Source organism: Drosophila ficusphila, unplaced genomic scaffold (assembly GCF_018152265.1).
Source record: "Drosophila ficusphila isolate 14025-0441.05 unplaced genomic scaffold, ASM1815226v1 contig_198, whole genome shotgun sequence".
Taxonomy (NCBI): Eukaryota; Metazoa; Arthropoda; class Insecta; order Diptera; family Drosophilidae; genus Drosophila; species Drosophila ficusphila.
In genome coordinates, this window is record NW_025064092.1 from 8,380,419 (window position 1) to 8,392,726 (window position 12,308).

At 38.1% G+C, this 12,308-nt stretch overlaps 1 long non-coding RNA gene across 3 annotated transcripts in view; it reads left to right on the forward strand.

The window, feature by feature from the left end:
* The window catches only part of LOC108095314, a 109,753-nt gene that overhangs the window by 16,649 nt on the left and 80,796 nt on the right, over positions 1–12,308 (forward strand). The window lies entirely within an intron of this gene.

A 12,308-nucleotide genomic window follows, 5' to 3' on the forward strand; every position in this document is an offset into this window, starting at 1 on the left:
AAAAAAACGCGGCGAAGCAAGCGCACCTGTGTGAGAGAGAGTGAGAGTGTTTTGTGTGCTGTGCGTTGCCTCATTTCGCTCACATAACGTTTCTCATGCAGTTTCTCGCTCTCCCTGTCTCTCTTTCCCTCTCTTTCACTCCTCAGAGTCAAGGTAGTAATCATAATGATGATCACGATCATGATCAAGATCGCTGGGTTTTTCGCCTTGCCTATTTGCCGGTTGAGATGGTTATTACTTTAACCCAGGAGCTGTACTTATTGTATTTAAAGTTAATTAGCAAATGAATTGAGGAATTAGAAAAATTATGTTTAGCTATGTATATTGGGGGCTTCCGTTGTTGGTTACACTATGTCATAGAAATATTTTACCGATATAGATTTTTTTTCACTTATCCGCAAATTAAATTCAGATTTAGATACGTTTGAATTATTTTCATTATCCCCTTGAACTTACAGAGTTGTATTCAAATATTTGTCCAAGTTCGTTTCCTAAGTCTTTTGATTTTTCGTCTTAAATTGCAAGAAACGAAAAAAGAAGAATGCTTGACAGAAAAGGATAAGGATTCAAATAGTTTGTATTTCGCGGCCCTTTAAGAATTTCATCATCATTATCGTTTGTTTTTGTGTTAGTGTAAATCGAAGTGAAGAGAGTCGTGGTAAATACAATAAGAAATAACAAGCCGAATAAAAAGAAGCAACTTCAGCGGCAAGTAAAATGAAAAAAAGTACCCATATAAGCGAAATTAAACGGCAAAATAGTTGGCAACGCAGGCATTTCTCGCTCTCAGGTGTGCGTCTTGCTCTCTCTTCCACCTGCTCTCTCTATCCCCTAATCCCCGTGTCTTCATATGTGTGTTTCCAAGAGAATGCCGAAAATCGCTTAGAATGCGCTTAGAATGGCAAATAAGATTGAGAGCGAAAGAGGGAGACACAAGAGTCAACGAGAGAGGTTGGCGCTAGCTCCATCCCTTTTTAACCCGCACAGGTGCGCTGCCAACGGATAACTAACGTTATTCCACACACATACACATTTAGAGCAAGTGATGTAAGCGACGGCGAATTCGGAGCATCACACACCTGTGTGATCACACTCACTAGCGCATGCACAAGCTCTTCTGCGGCGACGTAACAAATTTACAGCTAACTTTGAGCTGGTGTGCGACGAGAGAGCGAAAAGGTGAGAGAGATCGAAATGCCGAAGTTAAAAACGAAGGCGAACTCATAGCCGAAGCTGAAAACGAAGCCTCTTTCGCAGGTGAGAAAGATGCACCTGAAGAAAAGGTGACTTTTTTTTAGATGTGAAAAAAAGCGACCAAAGCGACTCGTAAGTAACACTTTTATTGCAATAAAAATGAATTGACAAATTCATTTTCTTTCAAATCCAACGTGAGTTACAAAAAAATGATTTGTAGTATTTGAAAACATGAAATGGATCAGTATTCCATACTCATATTTTTTTCTGTGTATCGATGTGTATCGTGAGAGAATTTGAGCTGAAGCGACTTGGAGAATCAGAGGCCGAAGAGACAGCTAAGAAACCTGTTGGTAACTTTGGCTTTGACTGTGACTTTGCCGTTGAGGCAGCGGCAATGTTAATGTCGTGATGTTGACGTTAGCAGAGGTTTTTCTATGGTTCTTCTTCTTATTCTCGTTCGTTGGAGCCTTCTGAAAACATCTCCCTGTGTGGTTGTTGTTGCTTTTGCTGCATTGTTCCTGCACCAACTTCACTCTCACTCAAAAAGCCGCTTGCTGGCCAAAATGCAAGTGTTCTGGCCCAGAACCGAAATATATACACTGATTTCTTGCCCCTGAAAAATTGTATTAAACATTTTATAATTTTTTTCTTTTGGGGATTCATTTTGTATTATTGCTTTCTTACCTAGATAGCAAACTAAATTAATTTGCTAGTATTTGTACTTGTTTATAATTTGTTCAAAGATGATTTCGTTACAATTATATTTGTAATGTTTTGATTTATATTACGCATTGACTGAGATACTTTTATTTGTACTTTTCAGAACTACTTTGCAAGTTGGGACATAATAGGCAGTATTATATAGATTATATAGTGGATCAAGATTTCTAACCAAAAGCGAATCTCAAGTTCTTGATTGCGAAACCAAAGAGAATCGCGTTGCTTATTGTTGTTGGCCCAGACCTAGGCCACCAAAGAACAACACCACTTGCCAGATCTATATATATTTTTTGTTCTATATGTATATAGATATAGATGTGCGCCTGTGTGTGAGATATTGCACATAGCCAGTGTGTGAGTGTGTTCACTGGGCTGTTAATGCCTTGACTTTGGCTTTGGTAGTTGGGTTCTTGGTTAGTTGGGTGGGGTTTTGTTGGGGTTTGCAGGCGGCGGGGCCGTTGGATGGGCGCAGAAGAGGGCCCACAGAGCCAGCAGAATATTCTCGTTTCTACTGTCTGCATCTTCTGCCCCAACCTCCTTCTCTGCCCATCACCCCTTTCGCTGGGTAATTGCTGTGTTTAAGAATGTGTTCCTTTGGGCCTCAATGCGCTTGTATCTTTCCCTCTCACTCACTCTTTCTTGGCTTCTTGTTCTTGCCATTGTGTAGTGGTTTCGTACACCAAAGGAAATAACCTTCTTCTTGATTTATTATTACATTTTTAAGATTTTCTAACTAGTTGTTAATTATGTTGACCGAAACAAGCTTAACTATTCTAAATTTGCTTTTTATTAAATGGAACTGCAAAGTCGAAAATAATTTTACTTAATAATTAGTGCGAGATCATAAAAAAAAAAAAAAATAATAAATAAACAAAATTTCAAGCTATTATTTTTCTAGCAACAGTTTGTTCCTGGGACTCTATAAATTTTTCTTGTACCTTTTTTGTTTTTATCTTTATTTGCTCAATTGTCGTCATCGACGGTGACTCGCTAAAATAATGCTTCAAGTGAAGTAAAAAGCAGCCAGCCAGCCCATTGTGGTGGTAGAAGAGCAAAAGCAACAGCAGCAGCAGCAGCAAAAGAACATGATCATCACTGTGATCATGATGAGCGTGGCAGAGCGGCTGGGAATACCTGTTTTACCTGTTTGTATACCTACTAACGTACTAACACTGTTATAGCGGATTCAACGCGCACCGCACACGCCTGACAACAACAACAGCCAGCATTAACAGCAACAACAACAACAACGGCAATTGAAGACGCGACCAAAGCAGAGGAAGCACATGAAAAAGAGGAAGAAGCCGCTGGAGAAGAAGAAGTTCTTGCAGTACCAATCCCAACGCCCAAAACCCCACACACATGGAAACATGGTCCGACAGGCTATCCGTTGTTTATGCTGCTCGCTTTTTTGATACCCAGTAAATGGGACATATGGTATAGTAGGAAGACGTTTACAATTTGGATATATCTGAAAGACCGTTAGATTTAACCGTAATTGAAATTAATTTTCATATTTATTGGAATAAGAAATATTTCCAAATTTTTCATTGGTGAAAAATGTCACCATATGGTGACACCAATCTTGACTTCAAGGTCCCATAACTTGACCAAATGACTAGAACTTTATAATGGAATTGAAGAAAAAACTGCATCCGTTTTTAAAAAGTATTATTCAGATTTTAATGTTTCTTGTCAGTTTGTAATCGAATTTTTAAAAAACCTTTTCATAAAGGTATATCTGGTTCTAAAGGCACAAGAAAACATTTTTCTTTTCGCTGTTTGCCGAGTGCAGAAAACGAAGGCGAATCTGAGCTCTTCTTCCCCTTTTTTTCTTTAAAACTTACCAGATCTTCTCTGATCACTCTTTACTCACCAGCTTCTTTGGGTTCCTTTGCAACGCAATAATGATGATGACCATGGCGATGATGACGATCGTGGGCCTATACTTTGGTTACATCTTTTGCAGACTCCATTTGGTCCCTGCCACGCCCCGTGGGCTCCTTCGCCTCGCGCCCCCTTTTAACCCGTTGTTTGTTTGCTGTGTGTTCCTTTTGTGCCGTTTTATTAACGCTTCACTTTTTTCCAATGCCTGTTTTGTCCACGTTCCTTTCGCCAGGAATTTTGCTCTTCTTGGCCTAACCAATGTCTATTTCTGGCTGAGAAGAGCGGAGAGAAGCGATCGAGTTGATAAGAGGGGAGGAACTTGTGTTGGGGGTCACTGGGAGACGGCTAATTTATGTTGAAAATGCAAAAAATTGAAAATATGCAACGGCGATCGAAGTGAAGAGAAGAAAATGTAAAAAGAGTTAAAGAAAACGGAGCACATAGAGGGAGGATGAATGAAGGAAGAGGAGCTAGTGGAGAACAAGGTGTTTGACTCAAGAAGAGTTAGGGACTTAATAGGAGGAAGTTTAGAATAGCTTCACAATTTATCTGAAATCCAGGAATACAGAGCTTTAAAACAAAACCCCCTGATTTCCAAGTTAAACTTGATCAATTACAAGAGTTTCCTTGTCCACCTTTTATGGTTCAAGTTAAAGTCAACACGTAAAACATAATACGAAAATTACCTTTAGCTTGAAAATTATCATTGTCATCAGCGGTGCTGTCGACACCCTTCTGTTTCTGGTGCTGCCTCTTCTTTATGCTATATGATATATATAAAAAATAATGTATAACCATGTGCACATGAACAGAAAAAAAACTTAATTAAAATTGTATGCAAGGTCGAAATTAGTTGCCAACGTGGCCCTCAAGTCAGCGGCACGAAAAAAAAGATTACCTTATTCATAATTCATTTAAGAGAGCGCACGCATTCGCGCAAAGCGTCCCACCCCCCCAGAAAAATTCGCCCCCCACTGAAGCGTCATAAGCACGTTTTTTGACTAATTTTCAAAAACGCAAACAAAATGAAAAAAGAACTGGACAAAACTGAACGTCAAGAAAACCTGATTGCAATAACAATGAGATTGGTTTCAGAATGAGGTATTTTTTTTTTGTGCCTACACGCGGTCTATAAAATTAACAAATATACTCATCAATTTACATTGATACTTATCTTGAATCTGTATTTTGTACGCTTTATTTAAGATTTCGATTTATTTCGAGTTATAATAAAAGAGGATGATTAAACAGGGTATTTTTTTTTGTATTGATAAATCACCAATTTAAACTCCTGAATTATGCACCCAAAATAAGAACTTGAATAATCATACCTAAACAAAAGACTTAGGAAACGAACTTTGGACTTTACGTTGAAATGTAACAAAATACTGTTCATTTTTCCACTTGTTTCCTGTGTAAGGATTTGGTGATGTCTTTTTTTTCCATTTACTGGTCACCACCCACAAAACAATAACCACTAACACAATAGACATGTCCTGTCAACAGATTTTTGCCTTCTTACTGGTTACGCTAGATGGGCGTACTTAGGGTTTCGTGGGCGTGGCGTTGAAAAACCCTGTGGTTCAGCTGGGATTAGCTCTCCCGCTCAGCGGGAAAATCCTCAGCGTTATACAATAATACTCATGATGATGATGAAGACAACAACGCAACAAGTGCAAGTGACAACAACAAAAGTAACAACTGCAATTGTCGGCTTTTTCCCCAGTCAAAAAAAAAAAAAAAACCAAAAACAAAAATTGAAGAACAAAAGATACCAAGTTACAGACAAACAAAAGCAGCGCAGCAGCAGCAGCAGCAGAAACAACAACAATGGTAACAAGTGCTCGCAAATTGTTGCCTGCACAACAGGCAACAACCAACAGCCGCAGCCACAATGGATTAACCATTAAACTTAAAATTCAAATTCAAGTTCATGATGAATGTATCACGTGCAAAGAGCCGAAGCCGAAGTTTTGTTGGCTGGAGTCTGGCCTTTTTTTTTTTTTTTTTGGGGGTTTCTTTTTCAGTCTTTTGACTCCATCGTTTGGCCAATTGTTGTTGTTGTTGTTTTTTTTTCTGCTCCGATGTCTGTACTTTTTGTTGGCGCTTTTTTTTCGTGTGTTTCGCAGTCGAACACGACAAGTACAACAACAGCAAACAGCAGCAGCAACGAGAACAAGCTGGCTGGCTGGCTGCTTTGTACCTTGTGGAAATAAGTGGCTTGATTTTTTTTTGGCTTTTGGTCATAACCGATGTGCGCTACAATGTCTGGGTACATTGATTTATTCAAAAACCCGAACTGACAAAAAATTGTTGCAAAAATTCATATTTTTTTTTGCCAAGAAATTTGGATTATAAAATATGTGCATATTATAGTTTTTTTTTTTAATTGTTTGAGGACAGAAGGAAGGACACAATTAACGGAAAAAAAATTAGTGTCGTATTTTTTTTATATAATATGTATTATAAAAATGTTTTTTTTTTTAAGTTTTAGTTGGGATTTTTGGGTAGCACATTTAACAGGTTGTAATGGCTGAGTCATTTGAACCTTTTGATTTTTCCGCCTAGCGAGTTGGAATGGGCGGGTTTTTGGGTGTCTGCACGTACTTACACAGATACGCACACACACAGTCAACGGATCTTAGATTTAGACACACAAACCAGTGCAAATACACGTACAACAAGAAGCAACTTGACTTGCCCGTGTTGTTTATTTTTACCTTTATAATATTTTTTTTATCTATATAATTTTTGTTTCCTTTTTTTTTGGTTTATTTATTTTTTTTTGGCTATTTACCGCAGTTGAACATTTTTTGCGCTTAGTGGTTTCTTGTTGCTGTTGTTGTCATTACCGTAGTTCGTCGGTTTGTCTTTTCCTTTTTTCTTTGGAACACTGTCTGATGGAGTTGTTGTTTCTTGCCGCTTTACATCATACTTCTACTGACTTCGGACAGCAAACATTTCCCACTCTCTTTCTTGAGCTTTTATTTCTTTCTTATGTAATTTTCGTCGTCGTTTTTGTGTTTGCTGTTGTTCATTGGCAGCAATTATGCAATGATCAGGTAGCACTTCCAGAATATTTACCTTGGGCCGCCACCCTTTTTACATGTTTTTTTTTTTTTTTTTTTTTTTTTTTTTTTTTTTTGGATCTCAAGCGATTTGTTTCCTTTTGTTTGATACCAATCGAAATCCATGTGAAATGGTAGCAATTTGGATAATTGAATTTGCCGCTGAACATGAGCTGTGGCTTCCATTATCTTGTTGTGTTTGATTTGGCTTAGCTTAATTGTGCCATGCGACCGTTAATTTGACTAATCGCAAATTTCCTGTCTGCTTCCTGTTGCTTGACGATAAATGGGTGGCACAACTTGGTGTGGATTGGACTAGAGGTTACTCATTGCGAGATATATTTCCGAATTTATTCACAGATTTTACCATTTCTCAGAAAGCACAATTATAAATTCTGGATACCCAAAAGCCAGTTCGTGGTGCGTAGCTATTTGTGCAACATTGAATAAAATATTCATCAGAAAAAGCAGATCCACATTCGAGGGACAAGCAGAGGGCGAAGTTGAGCTAAGCCCACCTCAGAAATCCCAACTTCCCGCACTCGCTTCATCCAGTATTATGACACACCCTAACACCTTGAATCAACATCGATGTCATGAGACACTTAATAGGGCTAATACGCCATAATCATGCTGTTGTAATAAGAGAGACGTCAACACGCCGCACCGCAGGGAACTTGATTGATAAAAAGCTAAACCAACACCGAACACCAAAAACCGAAGCCCCAAAGAAATGGGGATAGGTAAACGTAAACCGATCCCGATCCCGATCTACGATATATTTGAGTTGGCATTCGACCAATAGGTCGAATGTATGGAATACCAAGAAAAGTCAACTGCAGTTTAGCATATCAATGGTGGTTATCGATGATAAATGCGTTCGTCTTTAGCATTGCATTGAAATCAGCTCTTGGGCTTTTAAAACTTAAACCTAAGCTCACGCAATACAAACAAACAAACGAATCGGACTGAAAATCAAATGAATGTTAATGCTAATTTACTGGACAAGCTCCACTCACTCGTTGAGTGAAAGAAGAGCCTAAATCAATGAATGGGCTGCTGGTTAAAAGGAATAAATAGAAATGTCCAAACGCCCCTGTAGATTTTTGTGTTTTTTTTTTTTTTTGTGGGAAATGCACAATCAAATGTAGATTCCTGTTTGTCAAAGTTTGATGTTCTTTTGTGGGGCGAATGGTCGAATATATTAGTGGGTACATAAATTTGTTACGTTTATTTTTCTTATTTATGTTTAAGTATCGTATTCTTGATTTTTTTATATTTGTAAATTAATAATTTCTTGTAAATTGGTACAATCATCTGTTCAACAAGGAATCCTGCAAAAGATTAAAGAAACGTGGTAGAATTTCTCAAAAAATCAAAGCATTTCTCTAATTTTCAAGGAAAATCTTGGGTTGCCAGAAAAGTTAACTAACTACCATAAACTACCAAATATCGCATCTACAAAAAAGAAATGCACTCACAAAAAAAATGCCGCCCTAATGATAATAAAAGCAATGATGATGATGTTGCTTAGAATGCCTGCCCGCCTGTCATCCCATAAATTTATGCTAAAATTTAAATTTCCTTTCAAGAAGTTGATCGACCGACGAGGAGAGAAAGGTCACTCCGAATGGTGTCGCGGTGACAAAATGCCACATAAATATTACACGAAGCCCCACTCTGATAAGCGAATGTCAGTCTTATTAAAAATAAAAGAAGGCAAATGCCCAACAAAGCCAACCGATACCCAAAAATGGAAATGAGTACGAACAAAGCGCACTAAAATTGTATTGGGAATGGAAGAAAGAACTTCCGAAAATGCGGCAGGGTCGTAAAATTGGATGTCGGTGGGAAGGGATTTGCTGTGGAAGCTTTTTATGCATTTCACTTGTTTAGATAAGTTTTTGTTTGTTGGCCAGTGAGTTGAATGAAATTCTGGACAAGATAAACTTAAATCAAAGAGGGGAAAAGATATTAAAAAGTTGTTGAAAATTTTTTTTTTTTATGGACTAACAAATAATGAACAAGTAAAGTGAAGGGAACACTGCAGACGTAAGCATAAATGAGAAGAAAATATACATTACATTACAAAACGCTTTAAAATGTTACCCAAAACCTTCGAGACTTTTCCCCAATCAAATAACTTTGAGATCCAGCGATAATGTAATCCCTGCATTATTTAATTCCACAAACCATTGACTCTTAAAAGTGATCTTAGGGTTCCGCAGAACGGTAAGATAATCGGATTTCCCAATGTAATTTCTGTCCGGTGCGATTGTTGTGTTGTTTGGTTTGTTCCTCTTCGGTTAAGCTTACACTTTGTCGCTATTTTGTACTTCTTAACGCCTTCGGGCAACAGTAGCGCAAATAGCAACAATAATAATAGCATTAACATCGGCATTAGCATTAGCATTGGGCCCGCGCTTGTCATGTGCAGAAGTACACAAAAAAGAATAAATGTATTCTAAAACGAAGCAAGTACTTTGGATGTTCGGGCTTAAGGTGCAGAACAAATAAAATTTGTGTGCGACTTCTATTAATTTTTAAATCAAAATTCAAATTTCGTTTGATCAAATATAATTATACTAAATAAGTAGTTGATTTTAGTTTCGCTCAGTGCAGGCACTTCGTCAGAGGGACAAGTGTAATGGACACGCTTGGTTCCCAACCACATCACGATGAACTTGAAGTTTCGCACTCGCTTGATTGAGTTGTTCTTCTTCTTGCACCCTGGTCAGCTGGCAATGGCTCAGCAGATCGGACTAGCTGTACTTTATATATAACGATTCGACCATGGGAACTGGCCGCGGCTCTTCATCATCTTCCTCATCATCCGCGGAATGGCCGGCGATGTGACAGACAGCATCCATTACCCTAACGATAATTGGCCAGGGTTTATGATTCCCAGATCTCTGCGGACAGTCTGACAACAAGCAACGGCATATATCTGTCACTATATCGTTGTCTAGTTGTTCCCAACTCTGTTGTTGTTTATATTCTAATATTTAGATACTTTTATATACCTATTCTCAGTTTAGAACATATTTTTAGTTAACCAAGGAGACTTGAAAACGGACATTAGTTACAATGGCTTGCACTTTGACGGTGACGTAATCCCAGAGGCAACTTCAACAAAAGAGCAAGTACAGTACTGAGTACAGAGGTTCTTGCTTTTTTTTTCCTTTTGTTTTTGTTGTTAAGTTTCCTATTCGACGTGTTCTTTTCCACAGACCGATTCTGAGCTTTGTTTTTGTTGTTGTTTGTGTTTGTATTTGTGTTTATATGTTTCGTCGACTCAAAGACTCGGACAAATGACTTCCGTTGTGGCTGGCTACGCTCTCAACATAAACCAACGACGAGACCAGAGCGACACACTGCGTATGCGCAATAAAAATAAATATAAACCGATTGTAGTATATAAATTGATATCTGCTCTAGGTGTGCATTCCCATTCCCATTCCCATCATCTCTCAACGGTGCACCTGTTCTTACACCTTTTCTTGTCTGCAGTAAAGATAAACCCTAGGCTGTATTTCTAAGTACAACAAGGAAAGAGCATTTTCATTCCGAGCTCTCGGGTTTTGTTTGTTATTTTTTATGACACTAGCGGGTTCCTAATGTCGCTTTGATTGGTTGTTTAAAAATCTCCTTTTTTTTTTCTAAATTATATTTTTTATTGATTTATGTAGATTGGGCTTTCGGACGTGTGTAAAAAGTTTTGATTTCGGGCCTTTATTTTTGTTTGAGCTTCCCAAGCTGTCGTCGAGTCTCATTAGATTGTGATTTAAGCTCCATTCGGCACTTTAAACTATAAAACTCCAATATAATAATGGAGCGACTTAAAGACGTTTTCGTTCGTTGATGATTTTCATTCAAAAGTTTTCACTTCCTGGGGAAGAAATCCAGGTGAATGGGTTGGGTGAACCTTATTTGATGGATTATTTGATTCAATCGGTGACAAAATGGAAAACATGTGTTAGAAAATGAGAAAAAGATTTCAATAGGATTACTAAAAGATTTGTGCTACTTAAAATGTCGTTATTCCAGATACGAAAGAAGTTGAGATGCTTACATATTGTATTTGTTACCTTTTTGTTATGAAAAAAATATTTTCCTATTTGTAGCGCTTAAGTGAGCTTTATTTGGGTTTGAGTTTTAAGGTTTCTGATAAGACCGGTGGATGGCCATTGGCCAATGCATCGCTGGCTGTTCGTTGCCCGGTATGGTTGGCTTATTGCTGTTCTGATTGTTGTATAATTCTCTTTATGCAGTCCAGCGGACTGTCCATCAAACGGCACCGTCACCGGCAATTAGATGAATAGCTACCATTGCAGAAAGTGGTCAAACTCAGAGTCTCAGTCGCCGACTCAGACTCAGACTGAGACTTCGAGTCAAACTAAAACGCGAGTGTGGAATCAGTATTATTGCTTTGGCTTACATAAAAGGCCATAAATTAGTCACTTAACCGCTCCGACTGATGCGGCTGCTGCTCCTGTTTGTTATAAGTATGGCCAGAAATGGCATATGGCCGAATGCCAATACAGTTCTTCTATTCTGGCCAATCTAGCAATTCTTTAACAATTCAACAATCTATCACTGCCACTCAAAATGCTTTCTATCCTTTTTGTTGTCTCTAATGATCTCTCCAGCGCGTTTGCTCTAATTGACTGACAGTCGCGCCGCACACGGGGGATAGATAGAGACGGCTATCGGGTGTTAAAAAGAGAGCGCAGCTCTGGGGCAGAGTGAGAGGGAGGGGAGAGGGAGATGGAGCGATCGTTGGAGCGTTTGCAATTTCTGCAACAATTAGTCCAAAGATCGTTTTTGGCTTTGCCAGCAATTAGTTTGTTATGTTCGGCCCGCCTCCTCCCACTCTCTCCATACAAAGTTAGGGATGAGTTCGTGACCAATTCGATTAATCAGGGCTATAAACTTGGTAATAAACTTAATTTTTTAATATTTGTAACGGCAAATTAAAACCCTTTTGATTAAAAACAAAAGGCTATTTTAAGGGCTTTTTTAAATAGCAAAGCATCAAATTTAGAAATAGAACAAAGCATTCTTAAAATAACATCAATAGAATTTAATAATCCCCAAGGATCAATTAATCATGATAAAAACCCAATTTTTGCCTCGGCAACAACATGAATTTTGAGAAAAAAAAAATTAGCTACAAAGGTTAAATATTTAAAAGGCTTAAGATTTACTTAAGGCTTTAATCATCTAGAGAGAGAGTGCGTTATTTTTAACACGTCTTCAGCCTTTTGTTTTCTTTTCTATACGGTGTTATTCCACCTGAGTGGATGATTTACTTTCTTGTTTTATTTATAGATGATCACTTCAAGACGTTAGACTGCTCTATTTATAGAGTGGCTCTTTCGCGAGAGGAAGAAAGAGAGAACTGTTATTAGTGGCGAAGATTTGTACGAATTCCTA